This window comes from Elephantulus edwardii, unplaced genomic scaffold, assembly GCF_000299155.1.
Source record: "Elephantulus edwardii isolate Elephantulus edwardi_28Jun2011 unplaced genomic scaffold, EleEdw1.0 scaffold00036, whole genome shotgun sequence".
Classification (NCBI taxonomy): Eukaryota; Metazoa; Chordata; class Mammalia; order Macroscelidea; family Macroscelididae; genus Elephantulus; species Elephantulus edwardii.
This window is the reverse complement of record NW_006399786.1, coordinates 1,938,919-1,962,942: the sequence shown is the minus strand read 5'-3', so window position 1 is coordinate 1,962,942 and position 24,024 is coordinate 1,938,919. Positions and strand designations below refer to the sequence as shown.

The 24,024-nt window shown below is 40.7% G+C and overlaps 1 protein-coding gene across 1 annotated transcript in view; it reads left to right on the top strand.

The window, feature by feature from the left end:
- Nucleotides 1-121: 121 nt before the first annotated feature.
- Nucleotides 122-24,024, top strand: part of MAP4K4 (mitogen-activated protein kinase kinase kinase kinase 4) — a 242,573-nt gene continuing 218,670 nt past the window's right edge. Inside the window, exon 1 of the mRNA XM_006884550.1 lies at nucleotides 122-202. The gene's annotated coding sequence lies outside the window, so the exon portion shown is untranslated. The remainder of the gene's footprint in view (nucleotides 203-24,024) is intronic.

Sequence of the window (24,024 nt, the reverse complement as noted above, 5' to 3'; positions counted from 1 at the left end):
GGATCCAGCGATCGGCACTGGGGCGCAGGCAGCCTCCTTTGTAGCTGTCCTCTCTCCACAAGTGCCCCGGCTTGATTTATTCGTATTTTTGTTTTGCTGCTTTTAAATTATAACCCCTCCCCTCCTTCCTCTCCAGGATCCTGCTGGGATTTTTGAGCTGGTGGAAGTGGTTGGAAATGGCACCTATGGACAAGTCTATAAGGTCGGTGTGGGGCGCCTTCTTTGTTTCCCGTGGCATGTTGAAACTTCGTGTTGGGAGACGAAGACAAGGGTGATAAACACGCTGCTGACTGGAGGCCACGCCACTTGGCCAAAGTTAGGAAAGGGGTTTCGCTACGACGTCTCTCTGTTTCTAAACAGAGTTTATATTCAGATTGGCCTTAAAAGACCTCATTTCCTGGCTTTGAGATAAGGAAATAAACGACACTCTCAGGCATGTACTTTTTTCAATAAAGTGGAAAAACATTTTTCATAAAACAGCCTTACTTTCCCCCCCCCCCTTTTCCAAAATCTGGCCACCTGAATTTGTGTGCTAACTAAAATTCAGTAAAGGCACCCCTAGTTTCTGATTTTCTTAAGTCTCTGTTTTGGCCTTCTTGAAAATGGTCATCATGTTTCCTCGTTTGAATGCCTACCCTGTGCTCAAGGTAGTTTGGAGCCAACTGAGACTTCTTTATAACTCTTGCCGACATACACCGTACTGATGGGTAATATATTTTGGGGATGTAGAGGGAGGAATGTGTGTTTTGAGCAACAGTGGAAGGAAGACTTACTACAGATTATAAAATCTGAATTCCAGGAATAACCTGTTTGACAGGTGTGTCATTGAAACAGAAGTGAGTGAGAGAAAGGAGTAAAGAGGTTTCACACCCATTCTGGGTCTTCCTTCCCACTCTCAGTTTTTAGACATCCCCCTTTCACCATAAATGAACAGATCTGGAGACAGCGTGAGTCTGACATGGCGAGCTGACACCTGTGTGACTAACAGTGTTGGTCATATTACCAGGTGTGCATTCTAAAGATGAGGAAAGAGCTGTAGGTATTGGAGGAATTAGATTTAGAAAATGTAAAACCGAATAGGTTCTTCCTGTCCTGTTTTATCCCTTAAGATTTTCCTAAAAGTCGTCTGCTTTGGAGTTTTCTAGTTGTGAGAGGTAGAAAATAAGAAGAAAGGCTTTATGGCTCACTGTGAAGAATTGTCATTGTCTCATTAAAATGGAGAGAGAGGGAGAGAGCTGGTAGATTTGGAAGCCGACCATAGATATTTTCTTAGGCCAGATTAAATGTGGATCCTGTTCTTTTTCTCTGCATTAGAAGAGAGTTGATCCATCATTTGAACACATCTCTCTAACCCCAGCTTCCCCTGGCTGGGCAGGCCTCGGGTCTGAAAGTCAGTATTTTTAGGTGATCTTGAGTGAATTAGCATGTGTTTTGTTGGTTAACTGTTGGGGCTGAGGCCAAGTTTTTGAATTTGAGAGGGAGCCCTGTTAACTTTGGCTGCTGGACTTAACTGAAGTTGAGAGTGTTTGGAAAATTTTGGAAAAGATTGTGTTGCAGTTCACCGAGTGGCCTGGTAACTGGCTTAAAGTCGTTCCCCTAGCCCTGGTATTAGTTTAAGCACCAGTTTTGCTTTGTTTTTTTATCTAACCCAGTTTTTCTGGCCAAATCTAAATGGTCAGTATATTCCAAGTCAAAACTCCAAGCATAAGTTTTTGACCTGGTTACACAGTAGTTGAATTGTTTGTATCTAATTTGCTCAACGTCTTTGCTAAGTACAGTGAAATAAGCTGAAGGCTTCAGCCAGTTTTTAAACTAAAAAAAAAAAAACAAAACAAAACCCTAGGGGAAAAAAAAACCCCAAAACCCTAGTGTTTATGAATTGTTTGTTAAGAGGTGGGAGCTCTTCTTTATGGTAATGGTTTAATTATATATGTTCATTATTGAGTTTTCTCCCTTCCTAATTTCCGCTTTGCTGGTGCCATTCTTACCCCTTCCCCAAATGCATTTAGGAAGTAGTTGGGGTATTCCTAATGATACATCTTTCCGACTACAGAAGTCTGTACAGTTGAGAAATGCTTGTAATTATGCAAACCTAAGAAATTAAATCCGTGTAGTAGTATGATATTTCAGAACAAAATTTTGCTAGTTTTATTGAAGTTACTTTTATTATAGAGATTTTTAAGCATACACAAATAGAGTGAAACACGCAATTTAATAATTACCATCAGCATGTGACTAAACTAGTTTTACCCATATTCCTCTTTGTCTCCATTATTGTAATTTAAATCCTTATGAATATCATGTCATAATCACTTCACTATCTCTTATGTATTTACAAAGACACTGCTATACCTAAGACAGCTTTAATGTCACATGTCCAGTGTTAATATTGTCCTAGCTGTCACAGAAGTTCTTTAATTTTTTTTTACAGATGGATACTAGGGAGGGAGTTCATTAGAGGGTGTGAAAGAGAGATAAGTAACAACTTTGTTTTCTATTCCTTTGAAATAAAAACTTCTAAAGCCATGCACTTTTGTGCATAAAGGTTTGTTGTAGATTTTTGTTGACATAATTTACATATGATAGTTTGGGACTTAGATTATTAATGTTTCAGTGTTTGCTGCTGCCAAGCATCCATCAGCATGAATAACATCACATAATTATTTACAGAAAGTTTGTTTATGTGGTTTCAGGTAAAACATGCACTCAGTCTGACTCTCCTTTGAGTGAATTCAGACTTCTCTGCCACTTGGTCTGCTAAGTTCCGAACTCCCTGAGGCTCAGGTTACTGTCTGATTCCCTTTTGACACTCTTAACAGTTCCCTTCCAGAGGAAAATGAAGCCTCTCTGACCCTATCCTTGGAGGAAAGGAAGGATGTGGAGTTAGGAGATTGAAGGAGGGTATTCAAGGCCACAGGGACTGAATGGTTAGAAGAGCTAACAGTTTGCCACCTATTAGGCACTGTGCCTGTTTTTCTGAAGTTGGGTTGGAGGATAACAGAAGGGCTGAGGGTGGCCTTCGGAAATGACAGGAGGTTGAGGGAGTAGCGGGAATTGCTCCCAGAGATACTTAGGCTTAAGATGAAGATGGACTTCACACTTAAAACAGGAACTGATGGAAGTTTTACTGAGATTTATCTTTGGAATAAGTTTTGTTGTGAAGAACTTTGGCAGTAAGGGATATCAGATGGTTTTGTTTTGGGAAGTTTGGGGTTTGATGGTTGGTTTTGGCAGTGGACCAGGAGGGGGGGTGGCTGAGATAGGGCAGAGGCAGTGACCCTGGTAAGAGAGGGACCTTGTGGTGAATTTAGAAGTACACATGAAGAGTGAGTGTGGATTCTTGTGTATTCTTTGCTGTGTTCAGCTGACAGAATTTACTCATTCTTTGCAAGCTTTTTAAGGCGTTTTAAATGGGTATACTATTTGCCCAGCAGTTTGGGAGGAGCTTTGAGATTAACAGGGTGAAAGTGCTGAAATTACTTTCACTTGTTCAGAGAGAGTGAGTGCAGGATAAATTGCCTCTTTGAAATCATGACTCTAACGTTTTTCGAATAGGCATTTAAATTTTGTGTGTGAAGGTTTCTAAATACAGTGTCTTTTGTTCTTAAGTAAAGATATCCTGTGGAGGCAAAAATGAATTGTGTAGATGTTTTCATTAGGAGGAGGGTTAGTATAAGCCGATCTGTCCCCAAAATGGCATGTACAGACTTGTTCTGAGACATTGATTTCCTTCATATTGAAAGGGTTCGGAGCCTGGGTAAGACGAGAGGAAGTCCTGTTTAACAAGAATTGGTGTGTAGCTCCTAAACACTATCAACCACAAACTTCCAAAAGCAAATAAGTCCAACTATCAAACAAAACCCTGCTGATTTTTAAATGACTTACAGCTCAGGAGTTTATACTACATGTATGCTCATTTGCATAGCTACATACTTTCATTTTGCTTTTTCTCTGTCAATATCATTTGAGAGCTGCATATTTCTACATTTTGACATACATTGGAAATAATATCTGGATTCTTTTGGTACCATGTATATGTTTGTAGGTTTTTATGGACTGAACCTAGAAGGGCAGAGAGACTGGTTTGGAATGATACATTTATTTTGATGGTGGAGGAATGCTTTCCTGAACAGGTGTGCAAAGCTATGGAGTACAGAGAATACAGAGACTTCTATTCTTAGGACGTTAAAAATATAAACAAACGACATCTGACCTTATAGATCATTAGGTAGTTTTGCATATACATTTCTTGCATGTTCGTTTGTTTTATTTCTTGATTTATTAGTGAGAGGCTGTTACAAGGTCAGTCAGGGTTTTGATCTGTTGTACATGGGTTACTATGAGGTGGAGTTGACTTGATACTTAACAGCAAACACTTTTGCATCTGGATGTGAACGGCTGCTTGAGGGGAAAGATGGTTTGCTCTTGGTGCATCAGGTGTTTTCTATCTCTATGATTTTGATTCCTATACTGCTTGTTATTAGCATCTGCATTTCCATTTCATTGTATTTTAGTCGTTTAAAAAAATTGGCAGACAGCAGTCAAATATTTAGATAATTGCGCAAAAGGCTAAGGTGAAAAAGCTATAGAAGCAAAACTGTGGACAAGAAGGCAGCACTATGGCTCGATGACCTGGCAGGTCGATTCTCTAGCTCAGTTAGATCCATTATAGACACTGATGTAAGAGACACAGGTATGCAGCCTGTGACAGTGGGCAATGTTAGAGTCAAGGCCTTGTTTCACAGTAAATTTCACAAAATCAACCACTTCTAATTTAGAATTTTTTATTATTTTAAGTGATTGAAAAAAGATTTAGGTTTCTAGCCTGTTTCTAAGCCAAGCTAATCATTTGAGTTAGCTTTAAAAACTTTGTATTTATCACAAGCTAGTAGATAAAACATTGAAAGTGTCAGCCTTAACCTGTGTACTGAAGAGCAATGATGTCAGTCTGGAGACTAAGGGGCACCTGATACAGGCCATGGTCTTTGCAATTACTTGCTATGCATCAGAAAGCTGGACAATGATAGAAGGAGAGTTGATGCCTTTGAGCTGTGATGCTGGAGAAGAGTATTGACTATATCATGGACTGTTAGGAGAACAAATAAGTTCGTCCTAGAGAGGGTTAAGCCAGGCTGCTCCTTGGAGCAAGGATTCTGAAGCTTCCCTCTGACATACTTTGGACATGTTGCAAGGAGGGATCAGCCCTTGAAGAGGGACAGCATAGAAGAGGAAGACCCTTGATGAGATGGATTGATTCAGTGACTGGGATAACGGAGGTAGGTGTGTCAGAGAAAGTAAGATTGTCTCAGGATAGAGCAGGATTTAGGGCTGTTGTACATAGGGTCACTATGAGTTGTAGGTGACTCCATGGCACATAACAGCAGTAACAACCGAAGGTATAAGTACACACAGTGGTTTGTGGTTCATTATACAAAATATTTGTAGATTTTTTTCTTAATAGTTTTTAATAATGCTAATTTGAATTGACTAGTTTTAAGATGGTAAAGCATGTATAATAATTTCACCGTTGACTCGTAATTGAAAGGTTGGCTCATAAGTTTCCTCTTTTTGATCTGTAGCAACAGCAACAGAGAGGGTAACACAGTGCCTCAGTGTAGGACCTCTGGAAGGCAGAGCATAAGGCAAAGATACAGAAGTGCTGATACTTGGGACGTGTATGGCCAGGGTGAGGAAAAAAGGACACTGAGGCAAGAAAAGATGTGATGCAGTGTGATGTTAATGTATTGCCTGCCATGCTGGCTTTGGACAGACCTTAAAAGGCATAGGATGTTTGTTCAGTAAGGTAGTTTGACTTTTTTTTTTTTTAAATTTCAGTGGATTTGTTGAGGTATGTTGTTATATGCTACGTTTTGTTGGAATCAATTCATAGTGGGATTTCAGAGGCAGTAAACTACCAGTGAGGCAATTACCTATCTTTCTCTCTCACAGAGCAACTGGTGGATTTGAACCTAAGCCTTTGAGTTGGTAGCGCAGCTCTTGACCACTCAGCCACCAGAGATCCTTTTATTGATGTATACATTTTGCACATCTTAAAATTGACTAATTTTAAACTTAGGTTTTGATTTTAGTTAGTGAATTTTATTAGTGGTGGTGCCACTAGCATAAATCAGAACATTTTTAACACCCCAATAAGGTAGCTCATTCCGTTTATAGTTAATCCCTGTACCTACCCTGAGACCCAGGTAACTACTAATCTACTTTCTGTCTCCTTTTTGGTACATTCCTGTGAATCATAATGATACTTGGTATATCTGGTTACTTTCACCTTAAGTAATGTTTTCAAAGTTCTATGTGCCACTGTGTCTTTGTTTATTGTGAGTAATAGCCCCTTGTGTGAATATGCCACGTTTTGTCCACTGTCCATCAGCTGATGAATGTTGAGGTGTATGTAGAGTTTTTGACTAGTGGGGAAAATGCATTCAGCCGATGGCTTTGCCTGGCTGGCGTTTGGCGTTTTCAGGAGAGCTGCGTGATGGAACTCCATTCTTGGAGTTGCGGGCTCAGTCTGCCTGAGCCTTCCTATTTTGTTCGATGTAATCACGTCTTTCTTCATTGAAGGCCTTGCCTGCATTTCTGGATGAGGGAAAAGTAGCTAGGAATTCTGTTTCCTTGAAATCTTTACCTTCCCTACTCTTCTTTTTAGTCATGACTATGAATTGAAATCATTACTTTGACCAGCAGCACAGGCTTTTTCTTTTGACTGTAAAGATAAACTATTCAGTATCAGTCAGTGAGATCACTGATCAGTATCAGGAACTAGGCCAAATCAGTTTTTCCTTTTCCAGCTACTTTAGGAAATTCCATTATGTATTGACTCACTAGGGCTTGGAAAAAACAAAACAAGATTATTATTCTTGGTGAGAAGGATGGACCTCAAGTTAAACAAATGGTTTGCTGCTTTTACCTGTGACTAAAATGACACTTCTTCATTTGCTTCATATCGTTCTTCATGTGGCTTGGCTTTTTTTGTTAGTATCTTTTGCATTCATATTGTTGTTGTTACATGCCATCAAGTTGTCTGCGACTCATAGTAACCCTAAGTACAACATCCCTAAACCCTGTGTGGCATTCGTAGTTATGTTGTTGTTTGTTGTTTAATGCCGTCGAGTCGTAGACGACTCATAGCGACCCTATGAACGAACAGCCTGAGCACTGTTCGTACATAGAGTTTCCAGAGGCAAGCCATTTTGGAAGTGGATACCGCTCCTGCTTCCAGGCTTGATTTAGTCGGGAAGCTCCAGCCAACACTGTCCACCATGGGTGCCCATTACCACGATTGGCATAGCAACCACGAGTTACCTCTGTACAGAGGTATAGACTATAATGTAGTTATAGTCTAGTTAAATTTAAGAATGGTCTGTCTGCTGAAAAGTCTTGAACTTGGCAGTTTGTATTCTTACCTGCATTTGATAGTGACAGGGTACTTAGTGACTACCAGAATCTTTCCCTGTCAGTTTTTCAGAGACCCTTTTGCATGTAATTGCTTTTGAACTGCAGTCAGATTTTGAGATCTCAGGTCAGCAACTAAGTATCTCCATCAGGGCTGTGTATCCATGTGGTGGCCAGTTTATTGATGATCCTAGGTTTGATACACAGTATTACCTAAGGTTAAGGTATACATCCTAGTGACACAATTAATTAGACTTACTAATTTGTCTGTGGGGGCATGCCTTGAATAGAGGACCTTTTCACCGTGATCTTGGCATGTTCGAGCATCTCATTTCTCCCCGTAAGTACACATGCTCTCTTACCCATTTTGTGCTCTCTTACTTTCTCAGAGACACACACTTCTCCCCTCGCCCCAACTTGCTGGTGTTCAGCTCTTCCTCTTAGTGATTTGAGGCCTTAATATGTGTTTTGAGACACTGAATTTGCTCTGCTAGGAAGGTACTTTCTGTGTGCCTGATATATTTGGGGCTCCATGCTAGGCTTATTCGCTAGTGATAATGGACAAGAAAGATGATGAGCTTGTGTCCTTGTAGAGTAAGGAGCCTAAAGTGTAAGGCAGATTTTAAGAGGTTGATATTATATGGGGGAAGAGAAGGATCCTGTGGATGAAAAGGATGTGATCGCTAAGGGGGGCTTTATGAAGTGGATCTGATGGTATATGAAGTGAAGCCGTATGATGTACATTGAGATTCAGTAACTGAGCAAGAGATGGATGGAATGAGCATTGGCTAGACTGCTCAAAGGAGCCACTGAGCCAATAACTCATGCCCTTGGCTAAGAGAAAGTTGAATCAGCTGAGAAGCAGTGTGATCTGTTGATGAGGGTAATTGACTCTCTGCCCATCTCTCGAGCTCTGGTGGCCTAGTAGGAGGAAGCTGTGCTGCAGTCCTGAAGGCACTTGGCTTAGAAGGCTGAACAGTTTCCTGCCATGTGAGTAACTGCCTCTGAAAACCCACCTGAGGGTCAGCTATGGGTCGGTTCTGACTCTCCGGTACACACCCCCTGCCCCCCATTGATCAATTTTTCTTCTGTGGTGGCCTGTATGTTGCTGTGATATTGTAAAGATGACACTGATATTTGAAATATCAGCAGGTCACCATGATGGACTCATTTCAGAGGAAATTCTAGTCCAAGATGGACTGGAAAGAAGGACCTGGGAATCTTTTAACAATGACCATTGATAACCTATAGATAGCAGCTGACCAGCCTGATCTAGTACCAGAAGATGAAGCCTTCTGTTGTAAGAAAATTTCAGTATGACTTGAGAAGAGCTGCTTTACCTCAGTGATACCGACGGACTAAAGCTTATAGGACCTTTGCCTGCAGATATAGATGGCATGACTCAAAATGAGAAGAAACAGCTTGGGGAGCTCTGGTGGCCTAGTGGCAAGGAGCTGCAACTACAATCCCAGAGGCGCACGGTTTGAATCCACCAGATGCTCTGCCGGGGAAGGAGGGGCAATCTCCTCCTGTACCAGTCAGATCTGATTTGACGGTACACTCACACAAAAATAATAAAATTAAAAAATAAAAAAAAAGAATAGCAAGATCCGTGAGAAAAATGTGCAACAATAAGTGAATAGAAATTAAAAAAATCTCTTTAAAAAAAAAAAGAAACAGCTTCAAACACCCAATAATAATGAGAAGAATATGGACTGTGTGAAGCACAAATCAAGGCAGGAAAGTAGGAAGCTGTCGGTGGAACGATTGAAGATTGATATTTGAGGCATTTAATATAAATTCTCATTCTTTGCCTTTGAGTCCAAAGAACTGCCTCATAGCTGCTGACCCCTCCATTTGAGTTTCTGAGGCTGTAATTGTGCGAGATTGCTTGTTTTTGACCTATGGATCTGCTCGTGGGTTGGAACTGTCAGAGAGGCATGGCCTTCCGTTTAGCTTCTCACCTCCCCACAGGCTATTCTGAACTGGACAGTCATATTTTCTACTATGCCCAAAGTGACAAGTTGGAGAGGAATGGTGTTACATTCATTATCAAGACACCATTTCAGAATCTTCTCTTAAAGTATAACATTGTCAGTGATAGGATAATAGCCATACTGCTGCATAGTGGGACACATCCATATTTCTACCAGTTACTAACTATTATTAATCACATTTATGTAGCACCAATAATGCCACAGATGAATGGGAGAAATTTACAACTTCTATATTACGAATTTGATCAAATGTGTAGTTAAGATACATTGATAATTACTGGCCATTAGGATGGGAAACTTGGAAACAGAGATAAAGTATCAGTAGTTGGAAGATATGGCCTTGGTGATAGAAATGATACCAGAGAATGCCTGATAGCATTTTGCAAGACTAATGTTTTATTCGATGTAAATACATTTTTTCCACAATGTAAATGGTGACTGTACATATGTATATTGCCACATGGAATACACAAAAGTAAAATTGACTATATCTGTGCAAAGAGATAACAGAGAATTTCATTGTTAGAACAAGGCCAGGGGCTGACTGTGGAACGCACTTATCAGTTGCTTATATACAAGTTCAAGTTGAAGCTGAAGAGAGTCCTTGAGAGCTAAGACACAGTTTTTGGTATATTTTACCTGAATTTAGAGACTTTTGCAAGAATAGATTTGACTCATTGAATGCTAATGACTGAAGATCAGATGAATTGTGGGACGACATCAAGAACTCACCAAGAGATCATTTTAAAAAGGCAAGAAAAAGAAAATAGAAGACAGAAGAAAATCTGAAACTTACTATTAATGTTGTTGTTGTTGTTAATGTGCCATCGAGTCGCCTGCGACTCATAGCGACCCTATGTACAACAGCCCTAAACTCCGCTCTGTCCTGTGCCAATCGCACTGTCTCTGACACTCCCATCCCAATTATCCCAGTCACTGAATCAATCCACCTCATAGAGGATCTTCCTCTCCTGCGCTGTCCCTCCACCCTCCCAAGCATGATGTCCCTCTCTAAGGACCGGTCTCTCCTCACACCATGTCCAAAGTATGTTAGACGGAGCCTCAGAATCCTTGCCTCCAAGGAGCCACCCGGTTTAACCCTTTCCAGGGCAAATCTGTTTGTTTTCCTAGCAGTCCATGGTATTCTCAATACTCTTCTCCAGCACCACAGCTCAAAGGCATCAATTCTCCTTCTATCCTCCCTGGTCATTGTCCAACTCTCTGATGCATAACAGGTGATTGCGAAGACCATGGCCTGTATCAGATGCACCTTAGTCTCCAAAGAGATACCATTGCTCTTCAGCACTTTGGAGAGGTCCCTAACAGCAGACTTTCCCATGGCAATGTGCCTTTTAATTTCCTGGCTGCTTGTGCCAAGACTGTTGACTATGGAGCCAAGCAAACTAAAGCTGTGTACGATCTCAATCTCTTCACCATCCATCCTGATGCTGCCAATTGGTCCAGTGGTGAGAATCTTTGTCTTCTTGACATTGAGCCTCTTGTTAGATGACATTATTAATGTAGAGTATCTAAAAAACCTGAAAGAAATGAAGTGAAAATGCTAGACAAAAGATTTCGATGAAAATATTATATGTAAAAGTCTGTAGTTAGGAAATTAAAAGGGATCAGTGTGATTGAAATTTCTGAAGGTTAGCTAAAAAAGTTGAAATATTGAAGGGGGGTCTCTTGTGAAGAATGGCAAAAGAAAGGTTTCAAAAGAAAATGGAAGTAATGTATATAGTCACGGTCCCAAATAGAATTGGTCAGTGTGCAACCATTTAAGGAAAGAGTATATAATCAAGAATCATTGTTACTTGAAGGAAGAAGTCTAAGTTGAATGAACAAATTGGTGAAAAAGAAGGCTCCAGGAATTGACAGATTATCAGTTGAGATGTTTTAACAAAGAAATGTGGCATGAGGAATGTTTACTTGTTAATGTTTGGAAAAGATTCTTGTTTGTTCTGTTCCAAGAAAACAGAAATTATCAATTTCACACACAGGAAAAATCTCAGTGAAGATAATGGAAAATGGTTGCTACATTAGTGTTATTGATGGGGAGCTTCTGAAAATTGAACATGGATTCAGAAGAAGATGTGGAGAGAGGAATACCATTGCTGATGTCAGCGAATGTTGGCTGAATGCAGAGAATGCATGGTGGATGCTTACCTGAGATTTTTCACTATGCAAAGACATTTAGCTGTGTGGATCGTAACAAATTGTATATAACGACACTTAATTGTGTTTCTGTAAGGGCCTGCGCGTATATCAAGAAGCAGTTTGAACAGAAGATGGGAATATGTCATGGTTTTAAATCAGGAAAGATGTTTGTCAGAGTTTTTTCCTTTCACCAAATTAATTCATTCTGTGCCAAGCAAGTAATCCATGGAGCTGGAGTAGGAGGCATCAGATTGCAGGAAGAGTTGTTGCAAACAACACAGTCTTGCTGAAGGTGGAGAAGATGTAAAGCAGTTACTTTCATCCGAGTCAACATAAAAAGATAAATTACAGTCTTCAGAGTGGAATACATCTAAACATAGACTAAAATCTTCACAGCTGGACCAATAGCAACATCACCATAAACAAAATGTTGGGAAAAAAGACTGACTTGGAGCCACAGTAAGTCATACTGGATCCCAGTATGTCAGAAATTTTTTTAAAAAACCAAAAAAACCCCACATGTTACATTTATTAAATCTTGTGCAAGATACATATTTGAAATGTTAAAAAAGTAAAGATGTCTCTTTGAGAAAAAGATGCACCTGACCCAGGCCTTGAAATTTTCACTTGTCTTATGTATATGCGTATGCTGGAGGATATATAGGGAAAACCCAAGAATGAATTCCTTTGATTTACAGTGTTAGGAAAGAATATGATGTAAGACAAGCTTTCAGAAGGACAAACAAATCTGTCTCAGGTGAAGTACAGCTAGAATGCTTTTCGAAGCAAAGATGACAAAGACTTTGTTTCACTGTTTTGGGTGTATTAGGATGGACTAGGCCCTGGAACGTGGTGCTTGATAAATTAGAGAATCAGTGGGAAAGAGGAAGACTCTTCATGTGATGGATTGTCACAGTGGCCACAACCATGGGCTCAGACATAGCTCAGAAAGCGGTGGTGGTGAGAATGTTACAGTAGCGGTCCGGCCTTTGTTCTGTTATACATACTGTTACTGTAAGTTGGAACCTCTCAGTAATACTTAACAGCAACAAACAACAACAACAACATTGCCCAGTACTTTATATTTTTTACTTGTGCTTTTGATGTCATAGTTAATAAGCCATTACCTAATTCAGAGTTAGAATGATTGAAACTTAGATTTTTCTGTAAGTTTCATGGGTCTTCTATTTATGCCTTTCACCCATTTTGAGTTAACTATTTTTACAGGCTGTGAAAATAGGTTGCCAGTTTCATTTGCATATGGATATTCAGTTTTCAGCACCAATTGTTTCAAGGACTGTTCTTTCCTGTTGAATTGTTTTGGCACACTTGTTTAAAATCACTTGACACAAATGTGATGCTTTGCAGTCCATTGATCTCTGTGTGTATCCTAGGCCCATACTTAGGACAGCCTAGCATTTTAGTTTAAATTTTGAAATCAAGATAGGAATCTTCCCATATTGTTCTTCAGAAGAGTCTATTGAGTTTGCAGATTGTTATTTTACTACCATATTTTAATGTAAATGTTGCATGCATTTCAGTTTCTGACCAACAGTGTAACTCATACATATAACTGTGTAACTCAGTGCATTAAGTGTTGCACTGCCTTCCAGAATGGCGCAGTTTGAACCCCCCAGCTACTCTTAGGGAGAAAGATTGATAGTCATGGAATCTTTTCACCCTTAGGGTTGATAGTCATGTATTGGCTATGACTGGGTGACAGTGGGTTTGGGTTTGTGTGGCACTTGCTGTTTTTTAAAGCATGTTGCACCATGAGAACATGTTTGAGCACATTATTTATGTGGTCACATTATTTGTGAAAAGAATGAATGACTTTAACAGAATTTTTTAGAACAGTTTCTGTTCTTGCGAAAATTTTATAAATTGAGACTTAACTCCTTGGAATTTGTATCTACTGTTTTGCTATGAATCATACTTGGTGGCACTTAACAGCAGTAACAGCAACAACAAATTATTGTTGCAATAATGTGTATTTTGTGTAGACAGTAGACTCTACAGTTTTGTGAAAGATAATCAAGATGTTCCAGAATTTTCTTCCCTCTGCTAATGCTTTTGATGTTCTTTCAGAATCTTGTGATCATTTTAGAACCTCTGACTTCTTTCCGGTCTCTTTATTTCATTTAAAAAAAAAACCAAAGAAACGAGTCCAGAGCATTGCTTAAAGAAGCAAAGGTATAGTGCAACAATGAATGAAAACCCAAAATCTCTGTAAATGTTCATTAAAATTAATAAAATTTAATAATTAAAAAAAAAGGAAACAAAAGTGACTTTAAACTAAAAGAAAGTCATTGTGTTCAAGTTGGACTTGACCATCACGTGGGTTTTCAGGGTCTGGAAAACACACGGGAGCAGGTTGCTCAACTCTCAGAGCTGCTGGTGGATTCGACCTGACAGGCTTGGTCTTTATGTTGGCAGTGCAGCTCCCTGTGAGCTACGCCACCAGAGCTCCCCGGGCCATCTGATGATGCTATATAAATGCTAACCAATCAGTCTCACTAGGTTTAGTTTCATATTTAGCAGTACTTTTCTAAGGACTTGCACTGCTAGCCCAAAAGTATATGGTTCAAATCCACCAGCTCTTCTGCAGGAGAGCATTAGAAGACCTGCAGGGTCAATTATGAGTTGGTTCGACATGGCAGTACTTAACAGTTCTTTCAAAATGCAATTTTATGCACTTTTCCCCAAGTTATTTTAAAAATGAGAATACATTTGTGCAAAAGAGGAACTACCCTGGACTTAACATTTATTCAGGCAACCTGATAAGACTAAACTGCAAGGAAGGAAGGTTTTACTGAAATGCCCTTTTTATACTTGTCTGGAAACCTTAGTTGACAAATGAACTTAACTCTTAAGAAAGTTTATGCCATTTCTATGCAAACTATTTATACTTCAGGGACAGAATTATCTTACATTTCTGAAGAGGTTCTTTGAAGAAAACAGCAAGGTTTAGTCTCCATCTCTTTTCCTGGCCAAAGAGAAGAAGAAATGTATTCTAAAACCATTGAACAGATACTATTTGTGAGAATTCGGTTTTCTCCTTTATCAATAAACAACGAGAAAACAGTTTTTTTCCTTAAAGGGCAACACTGATTCCAACCAGCCTTGAAGACAAATGGAAATGAAAGCTAATTAATAGTTTTCAGAATTATTTCCATGAATGCATATTGAATGGCTGGGAGGAGACTGGAAAATGATCTACTTCCGACTGTGAATTTTACATGTGAAATTATGGAGGTAGAAGATTTGTTCTAATTCTATAGCTTCTTGCAGAATCACAAAACTCATAGTCACAGGAATGAGACAAAACCTATCATTTTCTAGTTTAAAATATATTAAAAAATACTTGTAATCCAAGACTGACTTCCTGGTTTTCCTCAATTACTTTCCATAGTTCTGAAAATATGGTAAAAATCTGAGTTGTCAAGAACCATAAGAATACTTGCGTCTGAGCTCTGCACCCTGACGTTTTTCTCCTAGGGGAAGAACAGGAGAATGCAACTTCCCCCCCTTCTTTTTCTCATTGTGTACTGCTGAATCAGATCCGACTGGCATAGGAGGAGAATGCCCCTCCTCCAGCGGAGCATTTGGTGGATTCAAACCGTGCGCCTTCAGGATTGCAGCACAGCTTCTTGCCAGAGCTCCCTGTAATGTAACTTTTACACAAGTTTTTAAAAAGTTACTTTCCATGGAAAACAGCATTATCCTCTAAAATATTAATGATTTATTACCAAGAAGTTTAGCACTTTTATCTTTTAAAACAAACAAAAAAATTACGCATGGCCTTCTATTTAAATATGTTCAGGTAGTTCCTGATTCAGGATTTATTCAGGTTATAATAGATGTACTGACAACTCTCTCTTCCCTCCACTCCTAGTCACCAAAGACGAAGATCAGATTTATTAAGATACTGATTTTTAAAAAGCACCAGTAATGACAGCTTAAAAACTTGGTTTTTTTTCGGGGGAAAAAAACCCAAAAAACCAAACCAAACCAAACAAAACTTTATTTTTTTAAAAAACTTTTTTTTAATTTTTGAGACATTTCTTTTGTCATTGGAACGGATCTCTGTAGCTGGAGACTACTAGCTGTATGTTTACTCAACACAAATAGCTAGGCGTCTGGAAATCTGGCTCAGTGGCAGCAGTTCTCGGTGAGCTCTGGTGGCCTGGTGGTGAGTGGTGGTGCTGCCTGCACTCTTCAGGAAAGAAAGCGGGACCATGCTCGTGTGCGCGATTTATGGCTGAAAACCTGCTGGAGGGTCACCTCTTGGTTGATTGTGACTCAGTGATAGAGCAACAATAATTCTCAATGATAGAGTTAAGGAATTGACAGAAAGTCCATAAACTTGTAAGGAGAGAAGATAGAAATATATTAGGTGGTGATAAGCACCTAGTCCAGCTGGTGTTTGCTAGGTGACAAGCCATACCTTGAAGTTTGAAAGAACCGTTCTTTATCTGCTCAGAAGCAGGTGAGTGAGAGCTGGGGCTGAGCTCCGGGGCCGTTTTTCTTCTGGTCTTGCCTGGAGACCCTCGGGCCTCTACAGTCTTCTGGAGCTTATACAGGGTTGGATGGTTTATGACAGGTGCCAAGCGTTTTACAAACCCTAGCATTGTCTCTGACCACTATTTCCTTTGCATTATCTTCAATCATTGTTACTCTTTTCTTCATTTTATTCTTCAGTAATGAATAGTGAAAAGATTTGGAGAGTGTGGCAGATTCTGGATGGCAGTTTAAACCTCTCATTCATTTCACCAAAAGTTCTAATCACTGTACTGCAATCCCAGAAGTGCATAGTTCAAATCCACCACATACTCTGCTGAAAAAGGAGGGACAATCTCCTTCTGTACTAGTCAGAGCTGATTCGACGGCACACACACACACACACACTAATAATAACAACAATAACAATCATCATAATCATCCTAATCACTATTTATTTGTTGCAGTGCTGTTTTCTATTTTCATAGCTAAGAGTTGGGATTTTTTTCATCCATCTATTTGAATATGATGATAACAGCAAAGAGATAATTCATAGATTTTGCCGTGGTTTTAGGTGCTCAGAAGCCTTAACTCATGTATGGCAAGGGAGGGGAAGGCTTGGGCAGGTGAAGTCATGCAGAGCCAGCTTTCAGTTGACTGGTTGCTGGTTGTGAAGGTGAGATGAGATAGAGATATAGGTAGACTGAACAGACTCTATCTGCTACCTTTTTGTGTGTGTGTCAGAGTTGGTAAAAATCAAACAGATGATAGAGTTAAGATTTGAGGTTAAGGCTCTCATAAACCTTGGCTTAACTTTATCATTTACTTTAAGAATTTATATTCGTCCTTTACTAGAGGAGGAGTTAGTTGCTGTCAGCTTGATACTGACTTTTAGTAACCCGGTGTGCACAGGGTAGACCTGGGTCATAGACTTTACAAGGCTGTGACTTTTCTTTCATACGTGTATTGGTAGGTTTGCCTTTCCAGGCACCTCTGGGTGGATTCACACTTCAACTTTTCAGCTAGTAGTCCTGCATTTAACTGCATCACCCATGGATTCTTACTGATTCCACTGTGGTTGGTTTTCAAGTTTCATTTGGTTGGTGCTCGGGGAGTGTGTGACAAATGCCATCTGGAATGCACAAGCCAACTATTAGAGAATTGCAGGAGGTTCCACAAGCAGTGGCGCTGGTAAGATTAGAAACAACCAAGATGTGCTGTGTTCATTGAACACTCATGGAAATGGAGAGACGGGGACTTAGGAGTCTAGGAAGAATGCTGACGTCGGAGGCTGGAGGAACTTGTGAGTTTTGTTGTTTAACATGCTTTCTTTGAGTTAGTAAAAGAGAGGGGGATGTGGGCCTTGAGAATGGATTAAAAAAATAATAACCATCTCATGCATCAGCTCTTTTCTAGACTTTCCCTTACTTTCTTGTTATGGATCCCTGGCACGATGCCTACACAGCTCAGCTGCAGTTTGAGCTCGCTAGCTGCTCCTCAGGAAGTAGATGTGGTGGTCTGCATCCAGAAAGATGGTAAAAATCCAGTATTATTTGATGATAGCAACAGGTTTTGTTTAGGGCCCCCCCCCCCAACTTTTTAGTCATCTGTAGTTAGGTAGTTAAATCCTAACTTTATAATATGCTTGGTGAAGTTAATTTAACACCAAGGCCACTGTAGCATCAAGGATTTATTGTTTAGAATGGCTTTGCTAGTCATTGACTTTGACTTTGACCACATGAATGGAAATATTGTGTGTTAGTGATCATTCTGGGGTTGGTCAGTTTTCCCCATCTGACCAAGTTAAATTGAGCTGATTGAGCAGCCGAGGTAGGAATCTCCCTACTAACGGGAGAGGAAAGAGTGTAACACTTCTTTGAGGTCAGAGGTTCCTCTGCCATTCACACCAGAATCTATACACATGCAGCCACATTCTCAGCAGCGAACCAGAGATGACTGGTGTGAGGCAGAGCTGACTTGGGGCTGCTGCCCTAGAGCCAGAGGCCCTCACCCAAGTTTGCTGGAGAACTGAGGGAGAGACAATAAAGGGTGGACTGCTAGAGAAAGAAACTCAGGCCTAAGCCAGGAGAGTGAAGGTCAGAGTCTGTGTGAGCACCTGTGGAAGCTGCTGGGGCTGAGGAATGGTTTTCTGCCAACCTGTGTTGTAACCGTTGGCTTCCCTAATAAACCCCATAACTATCAGTATGGTTCTACAAGATCTGTGTGGTCACCATGATGGATTTCAAACCCAGTAAAGCAGTGTATGGTAGAAGTAAGTGCAGGAATTGGAGAGACCATGCCTGACCTTACAGGAATTAGTTTTGTACTGTAGATGTTGAGGGCGTTAGTTCCCCTTTGGGGAGCTAGTGGTGGTGTGTGTACCGTAGAGTTGGAACCAACTAATAGCTGATCTTCCAGTGTGTTTTCAGAGGTAGTTAATGGCATGGGGGGAGATTGCACATCATTCTCAGCTGGAGCAGTTGGTAGCCTTGAGCCGCGTGCCTTTGGGATTGCAGCGCAGCTTGTTGACACTAGGCCACCACACCAGAGCTCTCCAGTGGAGCTAGTAGAGGTCAGATAAGACCATCTCTAAGGAGGACTTGAAATACTTGCTGTAGAATATCAAGAATACTAGCCTTTGGTATAGATAACATCTCAACATCCAGAAAACAGAGGTCCTCGCCACAAGGCCAACAGACAGTATTATGATAGATAGATATAGGGTAATGGACGGAAGCTGTCAATGATTTCATCTTGCTTGGATCAACAGTCAGCACCCTTGGCAACAGCAGTCAGGAGATCAGGAGAGACATTGCATTGAGCAAGTCTGCTGTCAGAGACCTCTCAAAATACTTAAGAGGAATGATGACAGCTTGAAGGCCAAGGTGTGCAGGATTCAGGTCGAGGTCTTTTTTTTGTTAGACATCTGAAACCTGGCCTATGAATAAGGATGACAGAAGAATGGATGCCTTTTGAGCTGTAGTGCTAGAGAAGTGTGTTGAGGTCTCATGGACTGCCAAAAGAACAAACTGATGTATCTTGGAAAACGTGCAGCTAGAGTGTTCCTCAGAAGCAAAGATGACGAAGCTCTTTCTCTCATACTTTGGACTTATTGCTAGGAGTGGCTTTTCCTTGGAAATGGCCATCATACTTGGCAAGATAGAAGGTCGGTGTAAGAGGGGAAGACCCCAGCAATATGGATTGACCCAGTGACTGCAGCAATGGGCTCAACTGTGTCAGAATTGATGAAGTTAGCACAGGATAGGACAGGGTCTGTTGTTGTAAGGGTTGTTTTTTTTTTAGTTGTACTTGACTTGATGGCACCAACAACATGCAGCTTATACTCTTTTTACAGCTATACATACTAGTACTTGGTTGAGAAGCCAGGCCCAAGTCATCTCAGTCTTGACAGAGTTAGTTGAAAAGCAGGATGAAGCTAGAAGAGATTGTGATCTGGAATTGCTAATGGAAAGATAGGAACGGGGCAGAAGTGGCCAGTCGTGAAGCTGTCCATTTCCCCTGAGTTTTCTGTGCTTACTTAATTATCAAATTATGATTGTAGTTGTGTGGGGCATGGGGGTTTGGGCGGAGCTGGAACTCTGCTTTTCTTACAGTTCCACACTTTGAAAGTAAGGAAGGTAAAACAAGTGGGGAGTGTATATTTTTTTATACATGTAGACATTTCAGGTGGCTTAATTTACTGGCTTTGTAATTGACTCTGTGGTATATATGAAGTATGTTGCCTGTCCGTATATCAACTTGATGATCATATGAACAGGTTGTAACTTCCACCTGGGATTCTAGTCTGTTTGATAATCATAGGATGCTCGTGTAGGAAAGGTGGTAGAGATTATGTAGCTCAACCCCGTAGTTTACAGATGAAGGGCTTGTGTCTAGGGCAGGTCTAGGATCACACAGCACTCCCTAGCCCTAACACTCTTGTGCGTATTCTCTGTTTGGCTTCTTCACACAATACTGCAAAGTGGCTAACCCTCTCTGACCCCCATTGATGAAATGTCAAGAGTAAGATTAAGATGTTGACTGTGATTCTCATACACCTCTTGAGCACTTCCTGCCACAAAATATTCGAGACAGTGAGTGAATAAAGCAACAAGCAGATAGATGCCAGGAAGAGACAGGTTTCTGGGTGAGGCAGATCCCAGACTGGGTCAGGGACTCGTGCTATCATCGAAGCCATGGCAGTAGTTTCTAATGAAAATACATGACATCATTGCGGTGTTGTGGGGAAGACGCGTGGACCCAAACAGCGCCACATCGCTCAGACACCAGCTGTGTTTTGAGTCAGAGGGAGGAAAAGTGGGCAGGTGTAAATATAATCAAGTGGATAAGTAGGGAAAGACTTTTCAGGCGTGCTTTTTGGTTCTTGATTACATGTTCCTTCTTGCGTCTAGAAAAATAGGCAGCAGAAGGTAGAGTAGTTGGAAGAGACGATTCAAAGGACTGACTGATTGTGAGAATAAAGATGCTGTAGAAGGAGAAGTGGTAGCTGATGGCTGGAGATGTAGGAACAGCTTGAGATTTTGAAATGCCTTTTTGAAAGAAGCGAAGGGGGAAACCCCAGTGTGTGTGTGTGTGTGTGTGTGTGTGTGTAAGGAGAATGGTGGGTAAGGTCAGGGTTACCTATGTTCAAGTCTGGGAAACCTAGAAATTTGGATTTTGGAGAAGAGTGAAAACAAAAACCAAAAAAAGAGCAAAGAAATATGTCTTGGAGAAAGTGCAACCAGGGTGATTCTTAAAGGTAAGGATGGTAACGCTTTGCCTTGCATACTTTGGCATGTTGTTTGGGGTGGGGCAGTCCTTAGAAAAGGGTACCATGCTTGTAAAGGAGAAAATCAGCGAAAGAGAGGAAGACTCAACAAAAAGGGATTGACCCGGTGACTGTAATAACGGATTCAAGTGTATCAGGAATGGTGAAGGTGGCAAAGGGTAGGCAAAGTTCACATCTGTTGTTCATAGGTGTCTCTTGAGTCTGTTACTCTCAGATTTTGTAGACAGATTTTTCTTTTTATTATTTTCCATTGATTTTTAGATATACTTTCTGAAATCCTGGTCTTTTGGCAAGCAGCACACTCACATGTGTAACAGTCATTAACATTAATGAGTGAGGGGGTTGTGAGTTTGAAAAAGTGCATATAAAGATGTAGTAGTAGTTAGGTATTCTTTATGTGAGCAATTACTAGATTCTCTGTCATTGAACTTAGTTTAGAAAAACAAATTGAATTACTGCTGAGTTTCTGGTTTTGGCAGAATTGCTATATTTTGCAGTTTGTTGCATCAGGTCAGTGTTCAGAGGCTAACATGTTTAATACTCTGAGTCATGTTAATGTAAGACACATTTAAGGATTTCACATTTAAAAGGACCATGGGAAAAGAATCTGTTTTCAAGCTGATAACCACTCATAGTGACCATTCATTGGGTTTCTGACGCTGTAAATCTTTAGGGGATCATACTGCCCATGTTTCTCTCTGAAAGACTGATTAGCATACCAGGACATTGTGCACCACGCGGGCTCCTTACTGTGTGTAAGGGACTTAGTTTTACTCTAAGTGAGATGGTCTTTGTACATTGCTCTAGAGAAATAACTCGTGGAGTTGCAGCAGTGCCTTGGACCAGGACCACCAGGCCATGCCTAAATATTTGTGTTAGTGAGCTGGAACTGGCTAGACCAGCGTAGATTCATCTGGGAAGCTGATAACAGCTACACTCAGCAGGTGTGATTTAGCCCAGTTTACAGGACTGGCCAATGAAAGCCACCTTCCTGGTCAGTGAAAGTGAGTTACCTGCCCTGGGGCAGTTGGTAAAGAGTCCCCAACTTCTCCCATCTGATGATTCTGTAATAAGACCAGTAGTCATAAGTGTAGCATCTTCAGTGAGATACTAAATCCTGCAATCATGCTCTCTTGATCTGTTAGGTCTGACCTACTCCCAGGTGGCTACAATTCCAGATGCAGGCTTGTTTGGTCTGGGGATTGTTGAAAGCTCTCTCGTTATCTACTGTGCATTTAAGATTTGAAGCCCTTGAGTGTGGAATACACCCATGTGCAGGAGTTGGTCAGTTTCAACCCTGTTGCTCTGGTGGGTGCTTGGTGTAGTTTTTAGCACCTTTTCCTCTTTTATTAGCCTTGTTGGTGTGTTGGGTTAAGGACTCTTCTTCCACCCAAAATGTTAGTGATTTGAACTGCCCAGCTACTTCCTGGGTGTCTGCTTCTGTACAGATTACAGCCTTATAGAGCCTATGGGACAGTTCTGCTCTGTCCTCAAGGAACCTTGGAACTGGAAAGGGGGCTTGGAAGTTAGTTGGGTTAGTCTTCCTCATAGCCAGGCTCAGCATTCCCTCTCAGCACAGCATCTCTGCCTCTGTGGAGCCAGTTGGTGAAATTAAACCATAGATTTTTTTCGGTTAGCAGCCAATCATCCCAGAAATAACTGTGGAGTTTGCATTTCCTTTCTGAACTGTCCCAGTGTCCAGCACGTAGAGACGTTCCTCCGTAACTTCTACCCTAGCAAGTGATGACTGTTAAGTGTTAGTGAAGAGCTCAATCCTGTTTCCTTGAAGTCATCTCAGTTTTAGATTAAAGATCATTTGTCCTTTTGCAGTTCTTTTTATGTTTGACATCTCTTCATTGCTGAACATGTATCTGTTTACAGATGTGCTTGTCAGGGGGCATGAAAAGGTAGTCATGTGTTGAGCACTAGGGACCATCAGAAAGGACAGCAAACAAAGACATGAATGAGCAACACACCCTGAAGGGGGCCGGCATTTGCATGAACAGTTACTTTGACCTGATCATTTAATCTTTTTGATCCATGGTTTGTTGGTGTTTTTCTTTCTTTTTTCTTTGTGAGCAGATTAGTTTGTGAGGGCATTTGTGGTTCATTGGTAGAATTCTCACCTTCCCTCTGGGAGGTCCATATTATATTCCCAGCCAGTGCACCTTGTTTGTTAACAGGGGTTAAACAAACATGTGGCTATGAGGTAGGATCTCTTCTAGACTAAGATGGATGAGGAAAAAAAGGCCTGGTCATCTACTTCAAAAATCAGCCATTGTGTACCAGTGAAGGAGTTTTTCTTTTGCTTTTCAAGGAGAGGTGCAACAATGAATGAATGGAATTCCGAAATCTCTGTAGATGTTCATTGAAATAAAAAAAAGTGGTAGGTATAGTACTTGGTGCTTAGATGCAATAATAAACAAAGTCAAACAAACAAACAAACAAACAAAAAATCAGCCATTGAAAACCCTATTGTTGACTCTGGTCTGATTTACAACTGCTTGGGGTGTGGATGGCTTGGGGCTGAGTGGCATTCTGTTCTAATGTGCCCTCAGGTCACCTTGAGTGAGGATCCACTTGATCATAAAGACTAACAGCAGATTAATAGAAGATGAATTAATACAAGATGAAAGAGAAGATTAGTTAGTGAGTGTCAGGTAGTGCTTATGTTAATTGCAAAGCAGAAAGGGCTGAGGCAAATGAACATGTTTAGAACTCCCAAGTAGACCCTGAGAGTTGAAAAGATTATATTAAGTTCAGTTGTTGTTGTTGTTTGGTGCCGTGAGTTGGAGACGACTCACAGTAGCCACCTCATGAATGAACAGCCTGAGCACTCAAGTTCAGTACTCCTGTTAAATGACTAAGGAAATGCTCAGCAATGTTAATTTGCAGATTATAATCCATACCTCTCTGTTTCCTGGTTTGGAACATCATTGGCATTTTGATCCAGCAATACCCTTTTGTCATTGCACATTTCTCTTTCGCCTGCTGGCAAGGTCTGGATAAGTGGGTCTCCAGTGGGTCTTGTTAGACACAGATTGCTGGGTCTGTGCCCACCATTTCTGGTCCAGTATGTCTGTGGTCACAGACTGGAGTGATGGGACAGAACAACAACAACAACAACATGTCTGTGGTGGGATGGAGAATCTGTGTTTCAGGCTAAAACTC